The sequence below is a fragment of the Saimiri boliviensis genome, chromosome 7, assembly GCF_048565385.1.
Source record: "Saimiri boliviensis isolate mSaiBol1 chromosome 7, mSaiBol1.pri, whole genome shotgun sequence".
NCBI lineage: Eukaryota > Metazoa > Chordata > Mammalia > Primates > Cebidae > Saimiri > Saimiri boliviensis.
Window position 1 is genome coordinate 116,317,304 of NC_133455.1, and position 19,953 is coordinate 116,337,256.

At 40.3% G+C, this 19,953-nt stretch overlaps 1 protein-coding gene across 4 annotated transcripts in view; it reads left to right on the top strand.

Moving 5' to 3' along the window:
• GRIN2B (glutamate ionotropic receptor NMDA type subunit 2B) overlaps positions 1–19,953 on the top strand; it is a 439,543-nt gene that overhangs the window by 207,865 nt on the left and 211,725 nt on the right. The window lies entirely within an intron of this gene.

The following is a 19,953-nucleotide window of genomic DNA, read 5'->3' on the forward strand; positions in this document are numbered from 1 at the left end:
ATACTGCCTATGACAGTAGGAAATGATGCATTTTTTGAATACAGTGTAGGCAAATGTATGAATGATGTTAAAAATGTTACTATATCTGGGTTATTCTTCCCTAATTATATTTCTCAGAAACTGTCTTCTTCATGACCTCAGATATGCAGACAAAGAAGTGCAAACAAGTATGTGCCTCCCAGTACTATGTACTAAGCATTTACTTGGTGCCCAGGACTATGCTAAGTGTTTCCCAGATAGCATCTCATTTACCTGGAGAGGCAGGTGCATTCCTAACTCACTTCACAGTTAAGGAAACCATTGGAAGAAAAGCCAACTTGCCTAAAGTAAACAGTCTATAGATGATGAAGTCTGGTCCAACCTGGACAATCTTACCACAGAGCTCTTACTCTCAAGCTCCACCTGTAATGCAGTATAGTTGTTACCTTTAACATTATTTTCTGTTTATCTTTTGCTTCTCTGCTAGACCATCAAAGCTTAGGGTAGAGGCTCCTGTCTCCATCCTCAGTCTCTAAATCAGTGTCTGGTGTTTATTAGGTTCTGGATAGATACCTGCTAAAGAGACAGTTCATTGAACCCTTACTAGTCAGAACAAAGTAATCACTTCTGTTTAAATTGTTCCCATTGCAAGAATTGGCCTCTAATTCCATTAATGACTGGTAATAATCATCACCAGCAGCAGCACCACCACCACCATCATCATCATCATCTTACATCTCCTGCGTGAGAACTTTCCTGATTCATGACCACGTGTGATCTCTTCTTTTCCTATGCCATATATATTTGTTTTCATTCATTTTGTGATAAGTATGTTTCACTTTACATCAGTGCGCTTATATCTTCCAGGTGTAAGAACTATAAACTCTTTTTGATCAAGGATAACTTTCTATTACTTTTGGTAATCTTTTTTGTGCCTAGGAAAGGGCCTTTGATATAGTAAGTGCTCAAGAAAGATTGAATGCATGTTGTATTTAAAGTAAATACATAAAGCTAAACTGTTTGTCAAACATGTCCCTCAATGACAACTCTTGATAAAATGTCTTTGCCAAGCCACTGCACATGTAACGGCGCCATTTAAAAATGATATTTATTCTATTTTGTACACTTGATTTTGCAAGATTAGTAATCCAGTGGATATTAATCCCTTCTGCTATTACTGTGTCCCCAACTGAGGCCTGTAAAATTATTAAGTGCCTCTTCTAGACTCAACTACTCACTTCCCATTCATGTTACTCCTAGTTTCTGTCCCAGGGATGAGCTTTTTCTGGTAACATTGACTTGAAGTCACACTGGTTTCCATGTATTAGGAAAATGAGCCACAGTTCACCATCTGCATGCTCACCTTTTACCACATTACACTTCTGTTTTTTTTTTTTTTTCACTTTGTGATAAAAACCCACTAGCAAAATTATCTAAATTAGACTAAAGTGGTTCTATCTTTATCTTTTGCGTAAGCAGTTTTGCACCCATTTGTACTGGTTATCAGCTGGAGTATAAAGAGAAATCACATCCCTTATTTAAAAATTTACTACTAAAACTCCTTTCTGACCATATTAACAGAAAAGCAATTTTCCCTTTGAAGTTCTCTCTAGTATCCTCACCAGATTCTTCAAGAGCACTGGGAGCTTACTCAGCCATAGGTCAGCCTGCTTCTAGACCTCAGATGAAGAGAGAACTGGACAGTCTGGGTAGTCCAGTACTATACCCTGTTATCCTTATTTTTCTGATTTGTCTTGGGCTTGCAATGTTTTAAGTTCGTTCATTGCTCACCCAGTGTTCCCAAGGAAGGACCACTGTTCTAGGGTTTGTGGGTCTGGAAGGACTTCCAGATTCAGCCTTATCCTGTGTGAAGCTAGTTCCCCTCTATGTACCTGTAGTCTCTTACATTGAGCTGGATTCTTTCTCAGATTCCCCATTGTCTTGTGCAATGTTCCACCATTTTTCTTTCCTGTCTTTGTCTTCAGTCTGAATGGTATCAATCTACAGAATAATTTCGAGTAATGTTGAAGGGGTTTGGAATATCAATCTCTCTTTTCCCAGCAGAAACCTTGGCTCCTTATTGCCTTTCTATCTCTTCTCCAGAAATCAGTGTGACCATACCAAGAAGAATAGATACGTCATACCCCAAAAGTCTTCTTTCACTTCTCCCCAGAAAAAGAAGCATCTGTTTGCCTTTGAGAACTTCTGGGAAGATGTAGATTTTTGTTCCAAGGTGATTCTCTGTGTTCACCTTGAAGAAGAAGGAGACAACAACTGCTTCTATGACAATGTTAGGCACCATGGCACCATGATGCACCTCATGTGTACTTGACAGATGTGTATTTGACAGCTCTGCACGTACAGATCTGTCTGAGATGACTCATTTCTGCATTTTTGTACATAAACACTCAATAATGTGCAGGTGTGTGCATGAACATACTCAACTAAGGACATGCTAGCTATTTTAGACCAAAAAAAAAATGGATTTGGGGAAAATATAGACCTCCAAATAGAGGATATTTTGTCTCTCTCGTAGAGACTCGCAGTTTCTTTACTGCTGGATGGGTAGGAACTTACCAAGTACATGTCTGTGAGTCACTAAGTGGGTACCTGGAAACACCAGTCCCTTCTGCAGTTCTAACTGTCCACTCCAACCCTTCATCCCTCTGGGCTGGGGCTTCTCAAGAGTTCTTCCTATCATCGTGCTAGAGTGTGAAATCCACCCACACCTATTGTCCATGATATCTCTGGGTCCTCCCAGAGAGTGGAACTTAGAGCATTTACTTCACCTTTGAGGGCATGGGTGAGAATGGAAGTTTAGACTTTGCTAAATGATAATACATTTGCTATAGAGCAGGGGTGGCTTTAATCATGAGAAATGGCACTGGAAATCGTGATTATTTTATGGGCCTGTGAAGATATTTAGAAATTGGTTGATGCGTAAAAGAAAAAACAAACAAACAAAAAAAGCCTGTTACAAGGTTGCAGTGTTGCCTGTGATAGAATTGTGTCTTTAGTGATTTCAGACATTCAGAATTTCAAGTTTTACGTCCACCTTACCTCTTCTTGCTCTTAGTTCAGGTGTTTAATCTATGCAGACATAATTTAAATACTATTGTTTTATCAGTAGGAATTACTTTGCATTATTTAATGTGTGTGCTTAGAGAATTTTATGTTGTAAGATTTTGATGAGCTGATATTAAATGGATACTTTGGCAGGTACACTGTAGCTGATGAATCATCCCAAAGAATTAGGGGAAGTGGGTGGAGCATTTGGACTGAGCAGGGGGTATGAATGGGAGTGAGAAGTGGGTGGTTTCGCTTTTCTTTATGCTCAGAGCGAACCAGTCTGCAGACTAGATAAAAGCTGGTGGTATTCCTCAGATTGGGGAAGAACTCAGATTGGACAAGCCTAGAGGAAATCTAGATTTTCCCATGGGAAGAAAAGCGTAGTTTTCCTTAAGATAGTGAAGTCGAATTGTGTCTGGCAAAGGAAGGTAACCTGATGGTAAAGAGCCATCAATGGCACAAACCAAACCTCCCCAGAGGGAGCTGATCCATTTGAGACCAGGTGGTAGCTGGGAATAATAGCTGAACACTTCTTTTATGGAACAGTGGAATCAGTATCATCAATGGGTTGTTAAATGTTCTTCAGACATCTGACTAGACAGTAAGAAGCAGGAAAGAGGCAAGGTATTTTCTCTTGGGCCAGAAATCATAGCAATCATCCCTTTGAGTGAATGAACTAAAGTCATGGGAAAAATCAGCGAGATCCACGGCAGGCTCTGAGGAGGTGGAGTGTTCTGACATATTCAGAAGGGGACAAGGTGGGAGTCCATGCTGTATTAGGTTGTATTGAAAGACTAGTCAAACTTGGAAGCTGTGTTTTTGATCAGACATGACTGATGCTTAGCTGATGAGGACCATGAAAGTGATGATGAATTTAACAACGTAACCATTATTATGTTGTTACCATTTTAACAGTATGAAATGAAGCTCATCCTCACTTACATTCTTGTGCATAATATGCGGTCAATAGATTCACACTTAATGAACCAGGGAACTTGCTGTGTGCTAGGCACTGCACTGAACACTTTCTTATGTAGTGTTTCATTTAATCTTCTTTACAGTTCTATGAGTTATGAGTTAGTACTTTCATTTTCTGGAAGAAAATGAGTTTCGGATATGGTAAATAACTTTTGAAAGATCACACAGCTAAGTATCCAGATTTGAATCTAAATTTCTGATTCCAAATCCAGTTTTTTTTTGTTGTTGTTTTTTTTGTTTTGTTTTGTTTTGTTTTGTTTTTTTAGCAGCAGTATGCTTTTTTTCTTTTTTGAACTTATTACTTCTTACCTTGGCTTCTTACTAAACCTTTCTTTGTAAAACTGTGTGGGTTTATCAAGAGGAAAGTCTAAATTTTAGATTATTACTGTATTAGTCTAATCTCATGCTGTTAACAAAGTCATACCCAAGACTGGGTAATGTATAAAGGAAAGAGATTTAATCGACTCACAGGTCCACATGGCTTGGGAGGCCTCACGATCATGTCAGAAGGGGAGGGGGAAGCAAGGCACATCTTACATGGCAGTAGACAAAAGAGCTTGTGTAGGGGAACTCCCGTTTATAAAACCATGAGATCTCATGAGACTTATTCACTATCACAAGACCAGCACAGAAAAGACCCACCCCCATGATTCAATTACCTCCCACTGCGTCCCTCCTGTGACACGTGGGATTTATGGGAGGTACAGTTCAAAATGAGATTTGGATGGGGACAGAGCCAAACCTCATCAGTTACTTAGGAGTTATTGTGATGTGGTGACTACAGAAACCAGTTGTTGAAATCATACAGAAGGTTGAGGCACCTGGAGAAGAAATAAAGGGAGTAAAATTTAGTAGGGGTTTCTGGAGGCTGGTGTTCCTGGTTCTTGTCAGATAGAATCCATTGCAGACTATCTTGAGCTTCTCACAGCTTTCCAACTCTGCACATATATCCTCATAATAAATTGCCTGAGGATGATGGCTTCCAGCTTCTCAGTCATAAGTGGGAGCTGACCAATAAAAACACATGGACACAGGGAGGGGAACAACACACAACAGGGCCTGTCCATTACAGAATATCTTTAGACCATTATTCTCAGGAATAAATAGCATGTATCTACCTCTCTTTGTGCCTTGTGTTGAGATGCTTATACCAAGAGCTAATCTGATGTTTATTTGACTTTTAAATCTCAGTGCTAACAAGTAACTCCATAACCTTCTCTCACACACCAAATCTCTGTGAAGCTTATTAAATATTTCAGAAACTAGTCTTTCTGACAACTGCTTAACCACCATTTTACAGAGGGTAAACTTAATCTCTTACCTTGTCATATTCTGATACATTCAAAGTGAATCAAACTTGGTCGTTGTTAATGAACATTAAATTCTTTTGAAGTGATCATGGACACTACACAGGCCAGTGTGAAACACCCAATGATTTGGAAGAAACAAAGCTGTAACCCTGATGGTCAGAGCCAGTTCTCCCATCCTAAATTCATAAGGATGTGGGGAATGACATGATTTGAACAAAGTGCAGATCAGCCTTATGTGCAATGAGGAAAAGATGAAGACTGGTGAATTTGGCATTTGTTCAGGACCCTTTGATAAGGTACTTAAGAGAGCAGGGCAAGATGGGAGAAATTTCATTTCTTGCAGCTGCAGAGAACTGGATACCGTGGAAATTTTAGAAACCAAGAGCAATATAAAGATTAGCAGAAACTCAAACAAAATAGAAGTTCAAATAAAATAAATAACTAACTTTCGGCATGGTTTAACATCTGCTTAATATTGCACTAAGATCCTTCCTTGAGACCTGGTGGAGGTTTGTGTGAGTCCCAGTGGCTTCAGACATGTGGAGCAGCCACCACGTGCCAGGATCATGCAGCTTTGCTCATCTTTGATTATCCTCACACAATCTGGGATACCAGCCCCCATCTACCTGCTTATTTATTTATTTGGGGGGCACATTTGTAAGCAACTTCTGATTGACCCTTGCTATGCCTGTGAAAGGGATGTGGTTTTGTTAGCATCGTTACTCAGCTTGCTGATGCAAACAGTATTTAATCTCCAAGCAAACTATAAATCTTCAAGTGTATGATGTGACTTTATCTCCAAGTAAATTGTCCCTGCTTGCTATGCCCAGTTCTCTGTTAGCCATGAGCTGCATACTGAATACACACCAGTGGCTCGATAGATAAAAGAACAGATGGAGGAATGCTATGAAAGTATACCCTTACACCTCCAGAGACGAGCCTGAGAACTCGGGAGCATGTGCATGAAGCGCCGGGTATGAATGCGGCGAGCTCGCCATCCATCTTGAGAACTGTGTGACAAAAAAAGCCACACTTGAATGAATATTACAACCAGACAGGGGATGAAAACAGAATGGGAAATAAGAAAAGGGCCTTGGGTGGGGGTGGGAGTGTTCTCGTGTGAACAACCTTGCATTACTGAGGGCACTCTGTCCCCTGTCTCAGGCAAGGGGACGAAGCCCGACTCTCACCTAGCTCTGCTCTGTTGCATTCTGAGCAAGGTAAATGTCATCGAGGTAGATGTTTGCCTCATGAAAATGGGAAGCTGTAGAATAAATTCCAAGAATGATACTGTGAAATAAGGAAATAGTAACTAGCAGTAGGCTTTTTACCTGTTTATTTTTAATTCGGCTCTCATCATTAGCAGGAGCAAAGACCAAGTTATTGCATAACAACAACAACAAAATAAAAACAAAATACTAGGCAATTTTTTTTTATAAGGATATATGTGCAGAGAGTTAGAAAGCTGAGATGAACTAAGACCACTCCCTGGCTGGCTCCCTACTGGGTCTCTCTCAAGGACATATGGTCTGTATTTTGAAGATATCTGCTTCTCTGCTTTCCACTTGTATCTGAGACGTTTCCCTTTCTACTGCAGGCATTCCCTGCTATCCCATAGCTTCTGCTTCCTTGTTACTTCACAGTGCCCATGACCTTGTTTGTTATGGCCCCTACTCTGTTTCATGTTATAGGTGAAAGACTTGCTATTCTTTCAAGTTTTTTGGTTCAGACTCCTGAGAGAGACAGGGGGTCTGATGATTCTGGCTCATTTTTCTAGCCAGGTCCAGATTGTAGGCATTGGGCAGCTTCACAATGGTCTGCTTTGTACAGGAACCCACCTTTGATTAACAGTACCTATGCTGTGCAAAGTGGAGCTGAAGCTGTGAGCCAGGGCAGGTAATCTAAAAGGAAAATTGGACACGATGGATATGATAACTTGACACATCAAAGAAGGAAGCTTAACTAACTCTGATTCTAGAAGGCATTCACTGAGCAAAGTGAAAATCCTCTTTTAGTGCATATTTAATAAATATGGCCAATTAGGTATCTGAAGAGTTTTATTGTGGTAAAGGAAAGCAGGATAACCTTTGCCTTTCTGTGAAGGAACAGAGAGGGGAATCTGGGGTTATTCTGCCTTACGTTAGGAAAGGATTAATAAGTTGAGAGAATTAAAGGGAGATAAGCTTACTCTTCATCACTGAAGATTTCAATATTAATAACTTGCTGTAACTAGGTTACTGATACTGTGGAGTTCCTTAATGAGAGGTCTTTTGGGGACTCTTGCAGATAATTTTGATAAGCTGTGCACCTTTGTGGAACTCAAAACTATGAACAAAAGAGAACATTTTCCTGTGAACGAAGATATCTTTCCTCTGTGTGAAGCTGACTTGCAAACTTAACCCATGATTTCTGGTAACTCTGTTGGTAAATTGTTACCTATATAACCAAAATAAGCATAACATACAGACAAAGATGTTGTGCCTTACTCTATTTGCACCTGGACGTACCTCTAGCTGTTTTTTGGCAAAAGTTGAGAAACTATGTTGCGGTTCATACTGTTAACATACAGGGTGCCATTGCTAGTACATACCCACTTAATGGCATAGTGCCAAGAATAAAAGCAGCCTGTAAAATATACTCTTGATTGATCAGTAAGAAAATTAGAAAAAACAATTACATTACTTTAATAGACTTGGAGGTAGTTTTGAGAACTGAGATTCAGGTAGTCATCTATGTCTTTTTAAATGAATGGCACACAGAGACTAGTCAGTTGAACTGGAGAAGGAAAATTTGGCATTAGACTACTTTTGTGACTTGCTTGGATTTCAGTTTGAAAGCTCACATCATCTCTACATTAGGAACACTGAAATAATCAATTGATTGCTAACCAGTGTGTATAATTATTAAAACTATTGGAGAGCTAGAGGAAAAAGGCCAGTGTAAAGAAATCAAATACACTGAAGGAAGAGATGAGACGAGAAATTATCATTCCCCAAGCTTTTCTGAGGAATAAAAGTCTTAACAAAGTCAATTTGCAATCAGTTGAAGAGAAGAAGGTTTTTTAACTAGGTAGCCTGACTTCATAAAGGACAAGTCCTGTCATACTAATCTAATCTTCTGAGATGAAAATGAAAGGCTGGGTAGATCATGGGGAAAGATTTGTGTATAATTCATTTAGACTGTAGCTATGATTTGAATGTGATACTATATGGTATGCCCATTAGCCCTTACCTGACTCTCTGACGTAGTAGATATTAGAGGCTTATTGTCCACCTGAGGACAAATACAAGGAACAGTTCAAGGCCCATTGTTACTTATGTTTCTTTTCACAGTCTGACATTTGAATTGAAATGCACATGGGTGTCTACTTTGCTCACTGCACAAAACTAGTGCAAGAACTAGGAAAGAGAGGGATAAGTAGAAAGAAGCTTGAAAAATATAGTTGTCTAGAGATAATGCCCTGTCTTCTAACCATTCTTAGAATACTTATATTCTAAACTTCATGCTGGCATTTAAATAAGGAACATCGTCAATAATTTTCTATATTTTTATCTTCTAGTTAGCTCATCTGAGGATGATGATGACTTATACTTCATGTCTATTTTATACTATGCCTGATAAGAATTTAATAAATATGTGGTTGATTAGCAAACAGTAATGTTACAAAGAATCAGTTGTCCACATCTCCAATAGAAGAACACTGGAGAGTATTAATGTGCACTGAGTCCATCGTTAATTAGCTGTGCCAGTGGGTAGATGCATGGGATTGAAGCTTAAGGAATTCATGGAAATAATCTCTGTAACATAGTAGGCAGAGGTTAGACTTTTACTGGACTACTGTAGTCACTCTGTGCTTCCTAATGAAACAGGGATGTGTAGACAGTTCAGATGAGAGCTACAGAGATGAATAAAAAAACCTGGGAATGTGTGCTGCAGTGGTTGGTGGGTGCAGCCTGAGCCTGACCTACATAGGTTCTCTTTCCAGCGGTTACCTTGGGCAAATCCCTTCTTGTCTATTAGCAAAATGGAGAAGATACCAGGGCCTACTTCTCTATTGGTAAAATGGAAAAATATCAGGGCCTACTTCAATGTGATATGAGAATACATTCACATAGTGCATGCATAGCACTGAGCCTGCTATAAACACTCAATGAATATTATCATAAGAACCATAAGAAATGAATTAGAAAGGGAGATTGTTTGGGCTTAGGAAGAAAAGGCTGAGAGTGGGCTTAGTAATAATCTTTACACACAAGGTAATGACAAACCATCATCCATCTTGACATCAGTTTTGTTCATACTGACATTTTTCATGGCTTATCATGTGCCTTCTACCAAGGAGAGCATGATAGCCAAAGAGCTTAATCTGCAGCATGATGGACTCAAGACAGACAAAGGGATAGATTTCTGAAAGTAAAGTTGCTGGACTCACCAGCTTACGTAACTAAAGAAAATTGTGGACTTTTCTTTGGAGACTTGGGAAATAATCTAGTTTCACCTCACATTCTATAAAAACTGGCTTACTTGTGGTCCTACTATGAACTGGACTAGTGTGTTCTCAGGCCACTCTGCTTAGTGTCTGTTCTTTGAGATTTTGGGCTGGCATTTAACAGAGGGTTTCATCTGTGCTTATAGAAGATGAGCAGATCAGCACCTTTACGCAGTACCAAATTAACATCAAAATGTCACTGCTGAGCCATAAGCATACCCTCATTTTGTTTTGTTAGTGTGGATCAGGATTCACAGTCGGCCAATCTGAGCCTGATAGCTTCAGGTGAGTTGATTGACTGTCAGTTCTAAAGATAATGAGACTGCGTGTCGCACTCATACTTGTCTGGGCTGATTCATCTATGGGCAGAGGCCCCACTGTGAAGGATTCAGATTAGCCATTAATAAGTGCTAGTATCTGATTATAAAATGACTCTACTCCAGAGTCTGACAAGGATGGGGGCAAGAATAAGCGCTGAGTTTCCTTCTGTTTCATTTAATATTTGACATTTTCTTTGGGAGACCTCTTTCTCTGTTTGCCAACTTCCATCAGAGGAAAAGTATCCAGGTGAAATGCCATCAGCTATAGAAATGTTGGAGACCACTGAGTGTGGTCTGAAACCAGACAAGTAAACAAATTTCAAAATAAAAATGAGTAAATAGATTATTCTTTTACTTGCCAAGTTCTTATTTCTGGGAAAGGTGTATCTTATTTCCATCGACGTTGGTACCTGCCATGAGGTACCACACTAACTCCCATGAGGACAGTGGCTGCTTGTCCCAGCTTGGTCCGTCTCCCAGAGCCAAGTTGAGATGGCATCTTAGCTACCTGAAGTCCTACAGGGGAGAATAGCAACACTGGTTGGGCTAACAGTGTTAGCTGGTTAAGGCATTCTGAAGGGGTCTTTGTCTGTGGACTTAAGACTGTGGGAAAAGGGAGGCAAAGAAAGAAAAGGTCTCAGTCTGGGCTGCAGTATTGATTGCAGCAAGCAGGGATGAGATGGACCCCAGGGATGTTGATAAAGTTAGTACTGGTAAGTCAGAGGGATGGGTTGGGCCATAGTGACTCTTAACTGTGTTGGCAACTGGATCCTTAACATTCTGTACCTTCTAAACTAATATCCTTTTTTTGTATGGAAAGAATACAGGATAGGCTATTTTCTAGGACTGTGAATGCAATTGTGTGATTAGAAAAAGTTTTGATGTGTTTCTCCCTGTATCCAGTTAGAAGCAGGGCATCCATCCTAGTGGATTGTGTTGTACTCTCAATGAAACTTCACGTGGTCATTCTCAGGAGAGTTAGAGATCAAGAAAATGAAGTGTAAGTGATTAGAAACACTGAAGTCTTGAAGATCCATTTTTAGTGCTAATAACTAGCAGCCATAAATGAGCCACAGTAAAAGAAAGAGTTGATTAATTCTGGAAAAGGAGAGCAATTTTCAGTATAAAGCAAACAAAATCTCAAGTAAACTTGGACGCAACCAGTCAAACAACTGAACACAATTTGTATTGCAGGCCAGGACCTAGGGAGGGTCAGAAAGCTGGGAAAGATTGAACTTAACCCTGCCATGGGGTTGCCTGACACAGGGTAGAGGTCATCAAGCTCTGAGTCTCTACTTAAGAACAGATAACCCCCTTGTTGGGATTCAGTCTAGTGTGAGTATGCAGGAGTTTGATAGAGTCATGGAAAAAGGCAACACAGATGTGTTGACACTAGTAATGCACGAATCATCTTGTTGTATGGAACAGGAAGGGGTAGATGCATCAGACCCCAGCTGGCATCTGTAGATATAGGAAGCCCAGCATCGAGGATTTAGGCAGCTTCTCATGGACTGTGCAATGTATTATTCCACTAGAGTCTGGAATAATAAGACGTGAGGAAGTGATTTAGTCCTTTGGATTTGGCATATGGGAGGCACATAAAAAGAAAGGCTTCATCTGGGTGGCCATGTCTGAACCCAGCCAGGCTCACAACGAGTGCACCAAATCCTGGGCGTAAAGCAGCCCAGACAGCTTTAGGAGATGGTGTTGGTGAGGACAGTACTTGGCCCGTCCTGGTTTAAAGATCAGAAGGCAGGGCTCGGTTACTGAAGTTCAAAGTCTTCTAGTTGAATGAAGCTGGTACTCGCAGGTGCTGACAAGTTGTTGAGGACTTTTTTTTTTTTTTTTTAATCTGCCTCTATGCAATTTCATTTTCATTTCTGGAGCCCTTCAAAATGCATTGCCTCTTTTAGATGGAAGACCAAATTGGTTTGGGAGATGCGAATAAATTCAAAGCCTCTTTGATTGTGAACAGCCGTACTTTGCTATATGTGAGGAAGTAGTGATCAGTTTTCCAATCTAGAGACCTTGAAAAACACATTGCTGGATGTTTGGTGGGGTAGGGGTGGGGGAGAAAGAAATTTCTCAGAAAACTTCTTTCTGGATTTAGCTATTTAGCCTTCGGAAACAACGGCTTGTTAATCCGTGGCCAAACAAGCATGACTGATCCACATTTTAAACTCAGCCATGCCTAGTCTCTCACTCCGTATGGAGCTGGGACAGAAGGGCAAAGAGCCTTTTGTTTCCGAGGGATCCCTTGAAGAGACCCCTGTATATAAGCAAGATCACTGTATCTAAAACCAGTGCCTGTGTTATTTTCAGCAACATATGAGGTACTAGCACTCATACTTAATCAAATATAAAATGCCCTTTCTATCTTCCGCTTCTCTACTCCCCTTGGCATATGAACGTGATGTTCTGATCAAATGTGTTTGGAGAGATGGGAATGTTAATTTATTTGAGACAAATGTCAACATCTTTACTCTGAAAAAAATGCTGCTAGTACGTCAAGTGCCATCACTGGCTTGTACTTAACTCTGCTCTTTAGTAGTAATCACAGTTCTTTTGTAGATGCTGTCCTTTCCGCTTAAGTTAAATAAGATGATTTTGATGACATAAGGCAATTTTGGATTTAGTATTTCATACCTAATAAGAAATGATGCATTTTCCCCGTGGTTATTAGATTTAGTTTAATGATGCCTTTCATTTTATTCTACAAATGCCCAGATCTGTATTTGTGTTAACCACACTTGATATTATAAATTTGGCTAAATAAATTTAGTGTGATACTGATAATCCTACTACCTAATTAGTACTTAGTTTAATATGCACACATGTTTTTCTTTATCCATTTTGTTTTTTTCAGCCCTTCCTATTTTCCTGCCTTCTTCCCTTGTGTTTATTTAAAAGTACATTTATTCAGTCATGGAACCTGATTGTTGCTGAACTTGTCAGCTTTCTCTTTCATAGAAAGGAAGCTCTTAATAAAAATACAGGTCAGTCCATCTGAGAGTAGGTTCAATTTGCATAATGGAGCAGACCATAGAGAGGAATTGTAATTAAAGATGAAATGAAACAGACTTGTTAAGATTTTGGCAGTCCTGATAGCTTACAAAGGGGCACAAACATATTCTCGAAGTGCTCTTACCATCCTCCAGGCCCTTTGCTCCCTTACTTTAATTCTGTAATTCATCTGGGTATCTTAGTGATGGGGAATTTGCCTGTTCCTTCTTCACCTCTTATTACCCTTCCTGTTGCTTTCTTCGGGCTATAAAATTGTCTCTGTGACCTAGAATATCAAGAACCTTGTAGACATTCTCAAAGTGAATGAATATCTTTAGTTTGTTTCTGTACTGTAGCTTAAATTTGGTTATTAAAGCACATCCAAAAAGAGACTCAGTCAGGGAGGAAAATGGGGCCAAATTCAAGTAGAAAGGACAATTATCTTCTGAAAGAACAAATAAGAAAAAGAATGCTAGCTTCTGCGGAAGTTGTTTAGTTATCCAGAGTGGCTCTTAAACTCACCAGATCTGCTTGAATTTCTGTTCATGGGCTTTTGAAAACTCAGAATGTTCTCCTTTGTATGCAAGGGTTTAAAGAAAAGAATGGGTCTGGCATATAGCAGGCAGAAAAGATCACAATTCTCCATCAATGCACTTCCGTTGTGTGTTTCAGTCATGATACTTTTGATTAATGGTGAGGCTGGAGAACATCAGAAATTTTCCCTATCTTGCAAGGCACTGCTCACGAAACTCTGACACTATCCAAAGCCATGCTAAGGAACTAACTCCAGCCTTAGTCACTAGAAAAAGTGATGGTGTGATGTCAGAATTTTCTAGTCATCAAAGGAGATGATGATTTAGGATTGGGTGAGTAGAGGAAAATATTTCCCCTAATGTGGGGAGAAGAAAGAGATTTCTGTCCCCAATATTCGGCCTCTCCTCTGTGCTAGATGTGGGAGGAGTGAAGAAGAAGGACTCAGAGGTTCTCAGGACAGCCAGGAACCCTGGCCTCTTAGCCCATCATTTCTACTCTTACCTGCCTTAATCTGGTAGAGAAAGTCTCAGGGAAAGCCTACCAGTTCTAGCCTTTTTCAGACACAGATCCTCCTCAAGAACTAAATTTTGAAGAACAGAAGGAGAATTTTCTTTTTTCCTATATTAGGAAAGGGACTAGGAGGAAAACCAGATTGATTTAATCTGCAACTATACTTGTGTCCTAACAGGATCATAATCCCTTTGGTATTATACAGTACTGAGATTTGAATAATGTGGAAGACTTTGAGATGCTGGAAAAATATAACCACAATTGGATAGCCAACTAAGATAAGTTAGACTTGAGAGCTATCTGGTTGCGGCATCCATGACCGCATTTAAAAATTTCAAATATTTACTGAGAGCACCCTATGGGCCAGGCCCCAATTCTAGGTGCTGGGTTATAGCAATGATGAACATATACCAATCCCTGCCCTCCTGGTACTCACATTTAGTTGGGAAGAGGCAGGTGAGTTCATAATAAACATACCAAGTAATCATATAGTCCACCAGATGGTGAGAAATGCTGTGGGAAAAAGAAAAAGCAAAGCTGGATAAGGGGATTGGACATGGCTGTGACAAGTGAGGACAAGCTTCAATATTCCATGGTGTGGTCAGGATTGACAGCACTTTGTTGGGAATGGAAGAGTTTAGCAAAGACGTGGAAGAGGTACATGCGTGATACCTGCACAGCTGGAGAAAAAGTGTTTCAGGCAGGAGAAAAAGCTAGAGCAAAGGCCTGGAGCAAGAACATGTGGGCGCGTTCAAGACAGATCAGAGTGAGGGCTTAGGATCTGAGGACCAGTAGGGGTTCCAAATCAAGGGTGCTGGCTGTTTCTTTATAGTACTTTGAGAAGCCTTTGAGGGTTTGTGGTAGAGAAAAACATCTTATGATTTAAATTTGCAAAAGATCATACTTCTTTTTGTTGGGCACTAGACTGGGGGATTGAGGCAGAGCCAGTGGTACCATTGAGCAGGCTCTTGCAGGGATTGGATGGACATCAAATGTTGTTGGTACATAAGGAAGACTGCAAATGGACATTGGCGTTGTCAGTATCAAAGTCACCTGCATTTTTCAAGAGGAGTTTCAGTGAAGTGGTGTGGAATGAAAGTCTGATTGGAGTCAGTTTATGAGAATAGGAGAAGAGGAATTGGGGGAAATGAGTGTAGAAGATGCTTTCAAGGAGTTTGCTGCAAAGGGATGTAAATGAGTGACTATAGCATTTTCTGCCCCTCTGGCTACCTGCAGCAGGGATCCCCTCACGTTTTATGAAAGCATAGTTTATGTATAACGTTTCAGGCCTGCCTTATTTCTAAGAGGTAGATATGTGCTATCAGCATAAAAATATGAAGCTATATGAGATCATCAAATTCATTTCAGTTGCTTTTCTACCCAGTAAGCAAAACTTCTACAATATTAATACAATGAACACTAGAAAAGTGCTTCAAGTGTTACCTAGGTATCTAGACATGAACAAGGTGTAGTTTATACTCTTGAGAAACAAACATTTTTAGTGGGAGAAGACAAGAATGCGTGTTTACTGTGTAAGTATGATGACGGGGGCGTGTACAAAATGTGATAAAAGCACAGGGGAGATAGAATTAAGTTGACCAGGGCTAGTTAGAAAAGATGACATACATAAAAGACCTGACCTCTGAACTTGGTCTTAAGGATAATCATAAAATTTTCCAGCCCATGTACTGGGGAAAAGCCCTCTGTTAGATAATAATGCAGCTCTTATTAGAATGCTTACAGTGACAGAGAGCTCACTACCTTATGAGACACATTCCATTTTAAGAACCTGTAATTTTTACAAATGCATTTCTCCTATTGAGCCCAATAATGCCTTTTAATACTTCTACTCATTGTTGCCAGTTCTCTTCTCCTCTGAATTTAATGGGCAAAGATTTGTCTTTCTACCAAATAAGTCATTTCAGTATTTGAAAATAGATATGTTCTGTTTGAAGCAATTTCGTTTCAATATTGAAAAAGGGAAAATGGATAGAGTCAAATTCCCACAGAAGCAAACTCTGAGTCTGAGGTTAGAGTGCAACGGGCATATTAGGGGGTGCTCTTGAGATAAACACTATGAGCGGAAAGGGAAGATTGGATAAGACTGCTCACAAGAAGTACAGGTGTGATGCAGTATTAGTGGAAGCCCCAGAAATCCTGTGGGGGATTTCTGAAGATAAACTGACCCATTGGAGTTGTCCAGAGTTAGGGCAAGAAGTCTTTATACCCATGTCAGCCAGTCATTCTGTGCCATTTGCCCCAGGAAAGGGACATGGCTTTTGAGAAGTGGGCTTTTTCAGCTGAGGCAGTACCCAAAGGGATTGAGTGGGAGCCTATTGCTAGGGGCACTGCCAGACACTGGGGCACTTAATCCTTTATTTATGAGGTGGATCGATAAGGGATCCAGATGATGCAGAAGAGGAATCTTACATACTGCTAATTTTTTAGGCAGTTATTTTCTGAGGCGGATAATAAGATGAAAAGCACTTCTTTTTGCTTCTTATTAGCAAATAAACACCACAAACATCTAAGTGATGGCGATCCCACATTATGGTTCTAGACTGTTAGGGTCTAGTGTATAATTCTACCTTCCCTGTATTGCTTATTCATCTCTGTTAGGAAGGCCCTTTATGCAGGAATGTGTTAAAGATGCTCTTGAGGTGAGTTGAAGAACTACATTCAGGTAATAAATTTGATGGGGATTCTTCACTAGGAGGTAACCGCTCCAAGGACCCCTGCATGTCGACATTTTATAATGACATTAGAGATAAAAATGTAAGTGGGGAAGCATAGTGAGCTGCAAACAGAATTATATCTCTGTCCTTCATCCTCGATGACTTGTGGTAATCACACTGCATGCTGGGTGCCTGCAAAGATGGATGTGTGGCCACCAGTCCTTTCCACTCTATGCACACATGAAGATTGCCCTTTGATTTGTGGCTATGGCCATAATTTGCAAAGCCTGCCACCATTTGCAACTTATAGCTAGCCCAGAGTTTCACTGAAAAAGGGCTGTCCCATTCCTGATCACTGTATACCAGATTGATGTGTCAACTAAATGAATAATCCTGAACTACTCATTATACCAGGAAACATTGGCCCAAGCTACTATTCTGTTTCTTGACTTCTGTTTGGCTTCATTAGCCTCCTTTGGATGTGAGATAAAATGGTCACCTAAAGCATTCTTATTTATTAAAGGATTGGCAAAATAAAATGGCTGCACTGGGCATTGATGGGGGCAGAGGAGTCAGGAAAAGGATCAGATTGTGGAGGACAATAGAACTGGAAGGTAACATAAGGATGTGGTGGGGGATGATGGAACCATATCAATTTTTCTCTTTTCTCACTCTCACTGTGCATTGGCTTCCTTCACACAGTAGCTGGCAGTGTCCTTACAAGCCATTTGCAATTGGGGGAGATAGAGTATCAAGAGAGGGGAGGCCAAGCTAGTATTTAATAGATTGGTTTTCTTTTACATTAGATCTCATTAACATGAGCTTATTGACTATCGAACCCCATGACTTTGGTATCTCTTGCTGTGCATTTGAGCCAGCTGTGGTTTCATAGCTCATGAACTTTGCATGTATTCAAGAACCTTCTTGTGATAGGATCTGTTCATTTATCACAGAATAGGTAGACCTGCTTTGTTTGCTGCTGGGATCCCTTTCATCCCAAGCTTGTACATCTTAAAGCATATTAGACAGTTTCTTCCCTTTGCTATAACCACTGGGCTTGTGGAAGCTCATGTGATCATATTTCTTATTTGGGAATCCCCTCATTTTTCTTTAGCTGGAAGCATGACAGGAAAACCAATGGGTATCTCTTTAAAGTGACAGCTATTCTAGGGGAGTTGCCTGCCACTGGACTTCCTTTCCTGTCGTGGTCCTCTATAGGCCACTGATAATTCTTGGAATAAAGTTCTGTTGTCCCAGATTTCCACTTGTCTTAGTCCTTTCAGGCTACTTGTAAACTGGGTAGCTTGTAAAGAACAGAAATTTATTTCTTATGGTTCTGCAGTCTGAGGAGTTCAAGATGAAGGTACCAGTAGATTTGGTGCCTGCTGAGGGCTCATGCTGTGACTCATAGAGAGCGCCTTCTTGCTCTGTCCTCATAAGGAGGAAGGAACAAGGCAGCTCTCTGGGGCGTCTTTAATAAGGGCACAATTTCATTTATGAAGGCCTCACTCTCATGATCTAATCACCTCCCCAGAGGCCTCATCTCTTCATACCATCAGATAGCATCACCTTGGGAGTTAGGATTTCAACATACGAATTTGGGCAGGACACAGACACTCTGACCCCAGCCCCACTGTATTTTATAACCTAACGACAAGGTCAGCTTTGCCTACTCACCCGTTCTTGGTACCTTACCCTCCCTGCTTTTCTGAATTGCATGGTTCTGTGCAACTCCTCTTCAACTGTATCTTCAATTCTAGAAAAGAGAGCCCTGTTGAGCACCATTTCACCCTTAGCAGGAAAAATTACTCCTATATGGCCAGGCATCCAGGGTTTCATTCTGGGTAGCCTATGGAAAATGTGAAAAGTTCAAGCTGTGAGAACAAACATCCCAGGCAGTGCCAGGGGGCTGGCAGCTCTCATTGCCGAATCAGGATTTCTGGATACCAGCTGAGTATTTCCCAGTCTGTGTTTTTTTCAATAAGGGGTGCCGAAGAAATACTCAACAATTTCTCAGCTGCGCAACAATATATTCCTGAACCAAGAAACGACTATGTAATTTTGTTTAAAAGCCCAGGTCTCTTGTAACTGTACTTTGAAGCTCTTACTGGGGGATAAGAAGGAACTGCCCCTTAGAAAAAGACACTGTTTTGTTAGCCTGGATTGTTATAAAATGGAGGTAAGCCATGGGATAGAAGATAGGGAGCACAGAGCAAGAAAAGAGATACCATTACCCAGGAGGAAGTCAGGGGAGATAGTCAAGAGAGGAGGAGAAGGCTGAGAGGGTGTTCATTTCGTGGTTTCAGATTCATCTAGCTAAAGGTAGAGATAAAATGCAGGGATTGACATCTCTGAACAGCAGGTGAAACACAGCTTAAAATGGGAGACATTTAAAATGGCTTCTTCCTGGAAAGGAAGGAGGAATCACAAGATGCTCAGAATTGACAGATGGGTGTGTGTGTGCAATACCCAGATCAGACCGAGACCTGTGGTGTCCTGTAGGTCAGAGAGAGAGCATGTTTTCTACATGTCTGCATTAAAGCTTAATCAGATATGAGCTCAAATGGCAATAATTTTAACTTGCAGCTTAAACGTATTGTTTGAGCCTTATTCAATTCTGCATATCTTATTATCAGAGCAGAAGTTAGACAGCAAACTAAATGTGCTATTAATTTAACATTTATATGTTTATAGAATATATACTGATTGAATTTCACACTATACATACTTATTCCTGATACCTGCACCTGAGTACCATTCACCTTCTGGACCACTGAGCTTATCTCACCTCTCTAGATAGGTTTATGTGTAGATCAATGACATTTTTTGACTATTCACTCTGTGACCAAGTGATACACATTCACTAGCAAGAAATCCAAATCCTTGAAAAATTGAAAGTATGTATGTGTGTGTATATGTATGCATTAGCATGTGCATATGTGTTTAACTCATTTAACAGCAAAACCTGACCTGAACTGACATGAGGTCGTTTAGAGCCTTTATTTTATATTATGTGACTCTTCATACGTTATGCTGTAGAAACATAACATATTTGATTTTGGGGAGCTTCCCTAGGATCTGGTAGT